This window comes from Chiloscyllium punctatum, chromosome 17 (assembly GCF_047496795.1).
Source record: "Chiloscyllium punctatum isolate Juve2018m chromosome 17, sChiPun1.3, whole genome shotgun sequence".
Lineage (NCBI taxonomy): Eukaryota > Metazoa > Chordata > Chondrichthyes > Orectolobiformes > Hemiscylliidae > Chiloscyllium > Chiloscyllium punctatum.
Genome location: NC_092755.1, coordinates 57,554,803 through 57,568,101, shown reverse-complemented (window position 1 = coordinate 57,568,101; position 13,299 = coordinate 57,554,803). Strand labels below are relative to the sequence as shown.

The window sequence follows — 13,299 nt, the reverse complement described above, 5'->3', positions numbered from 1 at the left end:
AATGTACTGCATGGTGAGGTTGGTGTTTCTGACCCATTTCATCCCGAGCTCAGTGTTGGAGTTCAATTAAGGCTGTCAAGTACCAAGAGTTATCGCCATTTCCAGAAAATATTCTCTTCTCTGGCTTGAATTGGGTAACTTCATTAAATTTGTGTATGACCACATAATGGAAGAATGTGTAGCTGGCCAGGAAATTCTGGTGTCACTGTATATCCGTTTTCCTGGACGGTCTGTCTTTTCCCAAGGGAGTTGTGGTACGAGTGTGGAAGCAGCCTAGGAGGCATTTTGGATCAGAAATATTGCAAAGAAAAAGTTTGTTACTTCAAACGATAAGTGTTTTAGACCCAGCAGGCTATTTATTAGAAGAAATATCTTGATGGTGTTAGGTGAATAATAGTAAGCTGGCAGTTTGTTCTGCATCGCTCCTGGTTGTGCTTTCCAGTTGGCCAGCCAAAATGCAACTGGATGATGGATGGCAAAAGTTATTGAGTTGAGGGGGGGGGATGAGCTTTGATTGAATGAATGGGCTCTTTCTCACCATTGACGTTTTTTTTCGTAATTCTAATTTGTGAAACTTGCATGATGTCTGAGTTTATGGAAATGTGTTGTTGGTTTTAAAAGGCCCCCTGGCATTGTGTTCAGAATACGTTGGCACTGTGTGGTATTTCATTGTAAGACTGGATGCCACTGCTTGCATTCAGACCTGGTTGACTTGGAGAGGGGCTTGTGTAATTAAAATTTCTCATTTTGTTTTCTGTCGAATTGCATTTGAGTTTGTTTGCTGTGCCGCTCTGTGGGGACTCTCTCTCTGCCTTAATATGCTGTTGGTTAATTGCTGATAAGCATTTTAGGAAGCTGCTTACAAGTTCCTTCTGACATGTCATCCATATTAAAGTAGTGGCTTAACTGCCACAACCATCTTGCTGAATGCCAAGAACTCTGATTCTCGTGCTGCACATGCTGAAATGCATGTCACAGTTTAACGGTGGAAGATGTCTCTTGCAAAAGGCTCATTAATTCAGCAGGGAAGTCCAGTGGCAAAGGATGCACTTGTACCAAGATCCATATCTACTCTTACGCTGCACTTCTGAACTTTTTAACTGTCTTGGGCACTCTGATCGAGGGTAACTGGTTTGGCCAATGTGCTGCTTCTAAAGAGCTATTCAGTCAGTCCCTGTCCCCTCCTCTTTCTCATTGGCCATGCAATGTATCATTTTCAAGTATCGGTGTTTACTGTGGAGAAGGATATGGAAGCTAGAGAACTTGGAGAAATAAATAGCAATGTCTTGAAAAATGTAACCATATTGCAGAGGAGGAGGTACTGGACATTTTAAAACTCCATGATGTGGATAAATCCCTGGGATACGTGATCAGGTGTACCCTACAGCTTTGTAGAAAACTAGGGAAGTGATTGCTGGACCCTTTGCTGAGACATTTGTATCATCGATAACCACAGGTAAGGTGCCGGAGTATTGGAAGTTGGCTATCATGGTGCCACTATTTAAGAAAGGTGGTAAGGAAAAGCTGGGGAACTATAGACTGGTGAGCCTGAGGTTGATGGTGGTCAAGGTGTTGCAGGGGATCCTGAGGAACAGGATTTACATGTATTTGGAAAGGCAAGGACTGATTAGGAATAGTCAACATGGCTTTGTGTTGGAAATCATGTCTTACTAATTTGGTTGAATTCCTTGAAGTAACAAAGGGGATTGATGAGGGCACAGTGGTGAACATAATCTATATGGACTTCAGTAAAGTGTTTGACAAGGTTCCTCATGATAGACTGGTTAGTAAGGTTAGATCTCAGGGTGAACTAGCATTTGGACACAGAACTGGCTCAAAATTAGAAGACAGAGGGTGATGGTGGAGGGTTGCTTTTCAGACTGGAAACTAATGACCAAAAATGTACTTCAAGGATTGGTGCTGGGTCCACTGCTTTTTGTTATTTATGTAAATGATTTGGATGTAAGCATAAGAAGTAGTAAGTTTGCAGATATCACCAAAATTGGAGGTGTAGTAGACAGTGAAGAAGATTAACTCAGTAAAATGGGATCTTGATCAGATGGAGTTTAATTTGGCTAAATGTGAGGTGCTGCATTTTGGAAAACCAAATCCGAGCAGGACTTACACACGTAATGGTAAGGTCCTGGGGAATGTTGCTGAACAAAGAGACCTTGGAGTGCAGGTTCATTGTTCCTTGAAAGTGGAGTCCAGGTAGATAGGATAGTGAAGAAGGCATTTGGTATGCTTTCCTTTCCTGGTCAGTGCATTGAATATAGGAGTTGGGATGTCGTGTTGCAGCTGGACAGAACATTGGTTCAGCCACTTTTGGAATACTGAGAGATTCTGGTCTCCCTGCTATAGCAGAGGTGTTGTGAAACTTGAGATTTGCATGCATGTTGCCAGGATTGGATGATTTAGAGTTATAAGGGAAAGGCTGAAATGTCTGGGGCTATTTTCCATGGAGAGTTGGCTGGGGGGTAATCTTATCGAGGTGTATAAAATCATGAAGGACATGGATAGGGTGAATAGACAAGGTCTTTGCCCCTGGATAAGGGAGTCCCGAACTGGAAGGCATAGTTTTAGGGTGAGAGAGGAAAGATTTAAAAGGGACATAAGGGGCAGGTTTTTCATGCAGAGGGTGGTGCATGTATGGAATGAGCTGCCAGAGGAGGTTGTGGAGGCAGACATAATTCCAACATCTCAAAGGCACTTGGAGGGTATTTGAAGGGTTTAGATGGAGATAATCTAGTCCTATTTGTTAGCATTTAGACTAATTTGGGATATCTGGTCAGCATGGATGAGTTGGACCAAAGAATTTGATTCCATGTTGTACAGCTCTATGACTCTATTTGATCAATTCATTTTTAGAAAGTATTGAATATTACCACTAGCTTTTCAGGCAGTGCTTTTCAGAGCATAGCTCAAATGTATCATTGGTGATGAAGCATCTCCAATTTTGACACTTTGTCTCCGGATATGGTTTTTTTTCATGTAGTTGGTAAATAAATTACTGTCTGTTTACTGAGGTAATAGTCGTAAAAGTCCTGTTTGGTGACATCGGATCGCCTTGAAATACCCCAACCTGCAGGTATGTTGAGAAGCCATGCTATACCATGAGTATGAAGCCAGATTAGAAATACCATGTCCAAATCTGACCACCTCTTTATCTCCATTCTCATTGGCTTCACAACTGTTGGTTGTGGATTCAGCTTCAAAGACTCAAAGCTCTAGAATTGGCCACCTTAAATCTCTCAGCCTCTTGACTGCATAAAACCTTCAACTAAATGTTGCCCATTTGTGCCACAATGTCCAATTTTATTTGATCGTGCTAATTGCGAAGTGCATTGGGAACTTTTACCACAATGAAGACACTTCATAAATATGAAACACTGGCTTCAATTTGGGGAATTTTGGGCTTGCTGCTGCAGTTGCTCAACGTGTCTCTGGGTTAGAGAGTTGAACGTGAGTTTAGATTCTCTTCATATTGCAATTCAGCAATCCTTGATGGAAATAGGTACGCATGGGTATTGGAAATAGGACATTTTAAATCCTGCAATGGGGTGTAGATTGGTTAAGTAGATGGGCAGATGGAGTATATTGTGGGAGAAGTGTGAACCTGTCCACTTTGTCAGGAAGAATAGGAAAGCAGGATGTTATTTTAAATGGAGAAAGATTGCAGAACTCTGAGACAGAGATCGGAGTGTTCCACTACATGAATCTCTCCAAGTTGGTAAATGGATGCAGCAAGTAACAAGAAAGCAAATCAAATGTTTGCAAGAGGAATGGAATATTAAGTTTGGGCATGTTTTGTTTGTGTTGTATAGGCCATTGATGAGACCATATCTAGAATGCTGCATGCAGTTTTGGAGTCTTTATTGAAGGAAGGGTGAACTGCATTAGAAACAGTTCAGAGAGCATTCACTCAGCTGAATCCTGGGATGTGGGGGCTTATTTTATGAAGAAAGATTGGATAGGAAGGGCCTGTATTCTTTTGGTGTTTAAAAGGATGAAAGGTGATTCATTTTCCTCTTGAAATATGCAAAGTCCTGAGGGGACTTGATGGGACGGATGCTGAAAGGATGTTTCACATATGGGAAAGATCAGAACTAGGCAATAGAGTTTTAAAATCAAGGGTGTCTCATTTAAGGCAGAGATGAGAATCTTATTCACGGAGCTTTTCTTACCCAGAGATTGATGGAGGCAGAGTCATTCAATATTTTTAAGGAAAAGATAGATTCTTGCCTACCAAGGGATTTGAAGATATTGAGAGAGGCAGGAAACTGGGGATGAGGCCATAATCAGATTAGCCATCATTGTATTGAAGAGCCAAATGGCTTATTGCTCCTCTTCATTCATGTGTTGATTTGTATTGATTGAGGACAAGATGGAGCTCTGCTCTGATGTCGCCTATGGTTTTGTAGTCCCCCCAATGGTTTCAGATGAATGGGTGCCCTGTGGTTAACCATGTATAGCATTAGCAGAGAAAGGTGACTGTTTTATTGCTAAGAAGGAAGATTGATAGATGGGGTACAATTCAATGGGCTGAGAGCAGGAAACCTGGTGTGTTCGAGGTAGTGGAATGTAAAATTTCCAACAGGAGAACAGCTATACTGAGGCTTTGGGCCACAAAGGTTGAGGAGAGGAAAAGAAAGTATGGAGTGAAAAGGGAGTGCCTGGTATCCTGGGAGGAGTGATGGAAGTTGTCAGTAAAAGTTCCAAAACAAAATTGAATCAGTAAGAAGCAGGATCTGTACTGTCCAAATGTGGGCCCATTTTCGAGGTATTGCTGGCATGGTCCTTACGTGTTTTGAATTCACCTGTCATTTCAGTCACCCCCACTGAGACCAATCTTGAACAATTTCCTTTACAATGCATAGAGAATCAACTGACCCTGCACTCACTGTGGCAAGTACAACACTGGATACCAACATGAATAATGTAGTGCTATTATTTAAGAAAGGTAGTAAGGAAAGTCAGGGAACTGTAGACTGGTGAGCTTGACGTCAGTAGTGGATAAGCTGTTGGAAAGGTTGCTGAGGGGCAGGATTTGCATGTATTTGGAGAGGCAGGGACTGATAGGGAGAGTCAACTTGGCTTTGCATGTGGGAAATCATGTCTCACTAATGTGATTGGGTTTTTTTTTGAAGAGCTGATAGAGAAGACTGAAGGCAGAGCAGTAGGTGTTGTCAGTGTGGACTTTGAGGTATTCAACAAGGTTCAGCATGGCAGACTGGTTTGGAAGGTTAGATCACATGGAATCCAAGGGGAGCTAGCCAATTGGACACACAATTGGCTTGAAAGTAGGAGGAGGTGGTAGAGATTTTGTTTTTCAGACTAGAGGCTTTTGGCCAGTGGTGTACCATAAAGATCAGCTCTGGGTCCACTGCTTTACATCACTTACGTAATTTGGATGTGAGCATCGAGGGGATGGTGAGTAAAATTGCAAATGATCCCAAAATTGGTGGCATAGTGGTCAGTGAAGATGATTACCTCCAGAGTACAATGGGATCTTGATCAGATGGGCCACAGGATTGGCAGTTGAAGTGTAATTTAGATAAATGTGAGGTGTTGCAATTTGGTAAGTCAAATTATGGCGGCATTTATACAGTTAATGGTAGGGCACTGAGGAATGTTGCTGAGCAGAGACCAAGGGTTGCAAGTTCATAGTTACTTGAAAATGCAGTCACAGGTAGACAGGATAGTGAAAGATTGTTTGGCATGCTTGCCTTTGCTGGTCAGTGCATTGAGTAAAGGAGTTGGGATGTTATGTTGTGGCTTTATAGGACATTGTTGAGACCACCTTTGAAATATTGTGTGCAGTTTTCGTCTCCCTGTGACAGGAAATATGTTATACTTGAAAGGGTTCTGAACAGATTTACAAGGATGTTACAGGGATTGAGGGTTTGTGCTATAGGGAGAGGCTGAATAAGCTGGGGCTTTTTTCCTTGGAGCATCGGAGGCTGAGGGGTGAATTTATAGAGGTTTATTAAAAATCATGAGGGACGTGGGTAGGGTGAATAGCCAAGGTCTTTTGAGTAGGGGAGTCCAAACCTAGAGGGCATAGGTTTAAGATGAGATGGGATAGATTTAAAAGGGATCTGACAAGCAATGTTTTCATGCAGAGGGTGGTACAATTACAGCATTTAAAAGGCATCTCGATGGGTATAGGAATAGGAAGGGTTTAGAGGGATATGGGCTAAATGCTGGCAAATGGGAATAGGTTGGGTTAGGATATTTGGTTGGTGTGGCTGAGTTGGACTGAAGGGTCTGTTTCTGTGCTGTATATCTCTGACTCTATGAACATTCAAAAGTGGACAAAAAAAACTTATTTCTTCCACAAGATAAGAAATGTCCCTTAGATCTCTGGAATCAACAATGCGTGCCAACCATGATGTGCTGATATATTTAGCTTTCTGACTAAGCTAATCCCTGCAAATAAAGATGATGCATATATGAATGAAGTGAAACCAGTGTAATGGGAAATATTTAAAAGTTCAATTTAAAATTTGAAACTAACACCAACAAATCCCGCTCACCTTTGTGCTTTCAATAAGTCTTTGCACTAATGGTAGTGGAATTGGGAAGGGAAGTTATGGGTATGATGCGGAGTCACCCTGTTTAACCAGGATGCTGTTCATAGCTTTTCCTCTACTTATAGGGTTGTCAATGGTGGCAACATTTAGAATTGTGTTACCGGTCTATACCACAGGCTCTGTAAGATTAAATTGTAATTGCTTGAAAAGCTGGGAAAAGTGAGAGTATAGAAGTGGTGCACATTAGTTCTGCCATCAGAATTAGTACACTGCTGACAAAGTTCCACCCAATAGGTTATGTTTATAATAGAACCTGAGACATCCCAAATTGCTTTCAAATGGAATTGAATACTTTAACAATGTAATCCATGTTGCAGTCAGTTTGCATACATTAAGATCTCTTGAATGGTGACCATGACCAGTTAGTCTGTTTGGGTGTTTTTTGAGGGATAAATATTTGCCAGGACAGTAGGAAGAAAACCAGAATTTATCTGAAGTAGTACCATGGGATCTTTTTACCCACCACAAAATGCATGCGGGGACCTTGGTTTAGTGTCTTGCCTGTAAGACAGTACCTTGCTCGAGTGATCCCTGCTCAGCACAATGACTTGTATTTTGTAACATGTCTTTAATGTCAAACATTCTATCTTGCCGTTAGAATCTTATTGTACAGTATTTGATGCTGAGAAATTGAAGCAGATGTTAGGAGAAGTGACGAAAAGCATGTTCAAAGGGGCAGGTTTTGCATAGCATCTTAAAAGACAGACAGACGGATGGAGAAGTTTAGGGAGGAAATTTCAAAACTTTGGATCTTCACACAGCTGAAGGCAGGTGGTAGAGTGGTTTTAATTTCAGGGATACACCGAGCAGCGTTGGACTGATGTTTTCATGGCACAAACTCTAAAAGGAAAACAAAAATAAAGTGAGTCTGAAGTGTTTAAATAAAACTTATTTTGTGCTTATGTTTTGCATCCCTCAACAAACACCTTGGCCTCTGTTTGGCAATGTAACCAGCTCTTTAGTTTAACTTGGCTGCTTATGTCAAAGCCCACTGTGTACCTGTGAACTCTCACCATAATAAATTGGTGACCTCAAGTGTCATTTGAATGAAAGAAGACCTGGCTGTTGTCACTCTCAGCTGAGTCTGGAATGCTTAAACAGACCTCCCAGTTTTGATAGCTGTATTGTTAATGGTCCTGTTCGATCTGCTATCTGCAATCTAGTGGATTCCATTTCCTTTCTGGTGCTCAGTCTCTTCACTCTACACTGCCTTAGTTGTGATCCATTCTTGTTGGAATCTACTCCCATCGCACCCAGTAACTTCTGGTTTGCTGTTCTTTGCTGCCTATGGCTGGTGACATTGGTACATTTTTGTTTTAACTCCACTTGCCCTCCCTGCCTCAAAATAGCATTGGGACATTAGGGAGGGCAGTGCAACTGGGATGAATGCCTTTGGCTTGGCTTGGGTAGAAGACTGTGATTTAACCTGAGCCTTTGCTCACTGTGGTTTCGGCTATGAGCATATATGCTGACTGACTCATGGGGGAGTTTCTGATGCAGCTGCCGGGCCATTTTATTATCAAGGTGATCAGTTGAACCATAAAATTGGAAGTATTGGCTTCCAGCCCCAGGTCTCTGTTACCAAATCTCTGCAGGAACTGTCTGGATGACAAGTTGGTTGAAAACTCAAGCACTTGTTCTGTCAGAGATGGAATGTATTGTGGGACCACAATTTGCTAATATAGTTAACAACCTGATTGTTGGTAAACCCATGGCTACCGCTGGTTTTCTTCACTTGTTTGGGGGGGTGGGGGGGAGAAAGAGAGTAGCTTAAACGAAAGCACTTAAAATGTTATACCTGTATCCTTCATATGAGATGTTTTTAAATCACTATTTCCCAAATGTCCCACTCCAACTGCGCTCAATGAGAGATCAGAGAATCCCAGTAATTTATCCTGGCATTATGTAGCTTGTGGTACTCTTTTTGAAGACTCTGTCCAAGGTTGGAAGGTCAAAATCTTGAGAGTTGTGAATGCTTTTCACAGTCAGATATGACACATGAGAATTATTCTTGATCAGTGTACCTTTTACTGAAACCCTGTTGACACACTGTCAACCTGTAAGCATGCAGCATGTTCTTGGCTCCATCCTATATATAGGCTGTTGTTGGTGTAAGGGCTTACATTTCTGTCCTCCTGCTATGGCTCAATGTTTAAATCATGATGGTGGCTGACACCTAGCGATTCAAAATCGAAGTTAGATACAGAGCAGGAAGGTCAGAGCTGGATCTATGTTATTTAGAGCCTATTACTATTCAACCCAGCTTCCTTTTACTGGTGCTTATACTTCACATGAACTTCCTTCCCAGTCATGATTTATCTGAACTTGGCCAAGCTTGCAGTTTTCTCCCAGAGATGACCATCCTTGCATTTATATAGGGCTTTGTAAACCACCTTGACTTCTCTTTCAACCAATGTTAAATGTTTGAAATCCCAAAAGTACAGTAGTCAGTTTTCACACAGCAAGCTCCCACAGTTATGTGATAAAGACCATCTGTTGTGTTGTTTGAGGAATAATGACATTCTGAAGTTATCCTTTTCAAAAACAGAACTCCACTGCTTTTAGAGTGTAATAGAATGTTTCGCAGCCCTAAAAGCTGGCACCGCAGACAGTGCAGCACTCATTGTGTACTGCATTGGAGAGTTGGCCTTGATTTGTGTGCTCATGTCTTGGGGTAAGACCTGGGCCTGAACCATGTGACTCCAACAAGATTATGTTGGGATGAAGAAGGGATGCTCAACTTTGGTCCCAATTTGGAAAGCACTTGAATGGAAGGTAGTTGTGAAGATGGGAATTAGTTTGTTTATATAGAATTACATAGAATTTGAGGCACAAAATGGGCCATTTACTCCAAATGGTCTGTGGTAGTGTTTACCTGTCAAATTAGCCTCCTTCCAAACCTCCCCTTTTCACATTCTGGTGTTACCTGGCTCATTCTGAAATTCCACATGCACGTGATCGCCATCAATTTTTTTTCTCTCTCTTAATTCCACACATCCCAGCCAAATTTTGGATCCAAATAAACTTTTGTACCCTATTCTTTCCTAACTTGTTGGGTTCAATCTTTTAAAAACCTTGCTGGCTTTCATGAATCTGTTAATTGGATTTCAGTTTCTTTGACTGCAGAGTGCTATACCTGCAGTTCTGAGTTAAAACTCTCACAACACCAGGTTATAACCCAACAGGTTTATTTTGAAGTACAAGCTTTCGGAGCGCTGGAATTCAAAATTAACCTGTTGGACTATAACCTGGTGTTGTGATTTTTAACTTTGTCCACCCCAGTCTAACACAGGCACCTGTGTATCATTCAGTTCTGAGAGTACAGCTAAGTCGGTTGTGGGGTGGTTGCAGAGACGTTGGGTTATTAGAGTCAGCATCCTGTGCAAGTGGAAAGGCCACACGTTTTGCTGAGGGAAAGCAATGTCTGGTTTGCTGATGATGCTTTGCAGACTTTTAATGGCTGAATGCAGATCTGCTTTTGCTTCCGATGAGAATGAGGCTGTGCTTTGCTTTGCTTGGACCAAAGGCAGCTATTGTTTGAGGCAACTTGAAAGGCGCGAGAGGAAATTGGATTCTGGAATTCATAAATAAGGATTACCGCATTCTTCTATTTCTTTTGATGTTGTCGAGCGCTGCTCTATTCAGAGCTCAGCTGTGGAAGCTGGCATCCACCCTCCACCACCTCCCCCCCCCCCTCCCCCCACCAACCCCCCAACCCCACCCCACTCCCAAACCCCAGTCTGAATGAGCTACTTCAATTTAAAGACCATCTGAGTGGTAATTGAGAATTGGGGTCCAGGACCCCAATGTCTCGGGATGGAAATTTCCACTTGCCATCTCGCCCTAGGGCAAGTTACTGTTTGGCTCAGCCTTCAAATAGAAAACAAAGGAAACCACCAGCCAGTGTGTAATGCTAAAGTGTTCATCTCTCCACCCCAAATCCCTTTGATCTTTACCGTTTGTAGCTTCTTTTGTGTCTGTATCGGTGACTCTTTGTTACAGTTGTTCTCAGTTCATTGCTTCCTTTTTTACTTGCACTAGGGGTGCATCTTTACTAGTAGGTTGTTGCTTAATTTTCACTCCTTCCCACCTTGAGATGTTGACACTTTGCTGAGGAGTGGTTTTATATTACTTTGTGTCTTGCCCATTTATGTGAGACTATTGTTGTAAGCCAAGTTGCACTCCCGCATCCAAGTGTGACCGAACCTGCTGTGGATAATGCTATTCTTGCCTTATTTGTGTTTTTCAGAAGCCCTGGGTGCAGGTAGGAGAGTGTATGTAAATATTGGGATCTTGTGATGCAATGAGATCCATGTGCGAGTATACCTTCTCTGGACCTCCGATGTATCTGATTTTGGGATGTGAGCATTGCTGACAAAGCTAGCATTTGTTATATCCTACTTGTTCTTTGAAAAGGTAATGGTGAACTGCTATAGTCCACTTGATACAGCTATACTTACAGCTGTTTAGTTAAATAGCTGTTTTACACAGTGTAGTGGTTTGCTAAGCTATTTCAGAAGGTATTTAAGGGTCAATCCCATTGTGGGTTCGGCATGTATGTAGGCCAGAACTAGTAAGGATGGCCGATTCCTTCCACTGAAGGACATGAGTGAACCAGATGGCTTTTTATGGCAATTCAGTAGTGTCATTTGTTTTTACGGACATCTTTTTAAAACAAAATTCTACATGAAATAATTGCATTTAAATGCCTCCAGGTTCTGTGACAGTTGTTGGATCCTGTGGCAGGGGTAAATCAATAGAATTACAATGGCAGACACTTGAAGGATGTTTCAGAATACACAATACATATAATCTAATGAGAAAGGAAAAATTTCCAAGGGATGTGATTAACTTTTTTCAAAAAAAGTTAAATGTAGTGTCAAATTTGAAGAAGAAACTTAATTGAGCATGGGTGGGTAGCAAGCAAAGATAGATAAGAAGATTTTCTTTAGATATTTTAAAAAAATTGATATTTATTCTATGGAAAGTGTGTCTGGGGGATTAATGGGAAGGGCAGGTGAATTGAACAGATACTTTGCATTGTTGTTCAGCGTAGAGAATACAAGAACATTATTAAAATAGCTATAAATTAAAAAATGAAAGGAAGGGAGGAACTGGAGAAATCCGCAATCATCATGGGAATTGTACTGAGCAAATGGTTAGAGCTGCATGTTGACAAGTCCTTGGATCCTGATGAGCTTCACCTTAGGATCTGGGAAAAAGCCCTCATGTGAGAGCTGGTGTTTTTGTCTTAATTTTCAAAAATTCTCTCGATTTTGAGGAAGATTCAGTTAGAATGAAAAGGCAGATTAAATAGCGTTATTCAGAAAGGAAAGGAAACAGAAAGCAGGAAATTACAAGGCAGTTAGCATGACATCTGACATGGGGATAAGTGAAGATGTTACAGCAGGGCACTTTGAAAGTTCGAAGTAATCCACCAGAGTCAACGTGGTTGTGTGAAAGGGAAATCATGATTAATTTATTGGATTTTTTGGGGTAGTAACATGCTGTGGATGATGTTGAACTGATGGAAGTAGTGTACTTGGATTTTGAGATGGCATTTGGTAAGATGCCATGTCACAGGTTATTGCAGAAAATAAGAACTTGAGGTGCAGGGCATGACGTACAGAAGATTGGCCAGGTAACAGAAAACAGTAGTCATAAATGTGGTCATGTTCTGGTTGGCAAGATGTAATGAGTGGTGTCCCACAAAGATTGCTGCTGGGGCTGTTTACAATTTATGTAAATTACTTGAAGGTACTTGATTGAATTGGAGGTATGGCTGCTTAGATTTGCTGATGTTGCAAAGATACGTAGGAAAAATAAGTAGTGAAGAGGACATAAGGAGCTACAATAGGATGTAGATAGGTTAAGTGAGTGGGCAAGATCTGGCAAATGGAGTATAATGTGGGAAATTATTAAATTAGTTCCTGAAGAAGGGCTCATGCCTGAAACGTCGATTCTCCTGCTCCTTGGATGCTGCCTGGCCTGCTTTTCCAGCAACACATTTTCAGCTCAGAAATTATTAAATTGTTAATTTTGGCAGGAAGAATAAAAAAAAATCAAAATGGTGTGAGATTGCAGAGTCTCAGATACAGCAGGATCTGGATGTCCAAGTGTGTGAATTGCAAAAGATTGATATGCTAGTGCTGTAAGTCATTAGAAAAGGTAATATTATATTATCATGTATTGAGAGGGAATGGAATATGAACTCAGAAACATTGTACCTCACTCAGGGCAAGAGTGAGACTACATCTAGACTACTATGTTCAGCATTGGTTTTCTTAAAGAAGAAGTAGTTCAGAGATGGTTTCCCATTACCTAGTTATAGTTTTATGAGGAAAGTTAGGACAGGCTAGGCCTATATTCACTGGAGCTTTGAAACATGTATAATCCTGAGTGATCTTGACAGGATAGATGTAGAAAGATGTTTTCTCTTGGAAACTCTAGAATAGGGCCGATTGTTTAAAATAAGTGATTGCCCATTGAAGATGATGAAGGTTTTTTTTTCCTGAGGGTCACAAGGCTTTTGAACATTCTTCCTCAAAAGAATTGGGAAAAAAAGTGTTTTTTTTTTAAGGCAGAGGTAGATATTGATGAAGTTCTTGATGAACAAGGGGGCATCATGGTGGCTCAATGGTTAGCACTGTTGCCTCACAGCGCTAGGGACCTGGGGTCGATTCCAGCCTCAGGTGACTGTCATAGA

At 41.3% G+C, this 13,299-nt stretch overlaps 1 protein-coding gene across 2 annotated transcripts in view; it reads left to right on the top strand.

Annotated features, from left to right (window-relative positions):
* LOC140487866 (RNA-binding protein Musashi homolog 1-like) overlaps positions 1–13,299 on the top strand; it is a 142,581-nt gene that overhangs the window by 15,029 nt on the left and 114,253 nt on the right. The window lies entirely within an intron of this gene.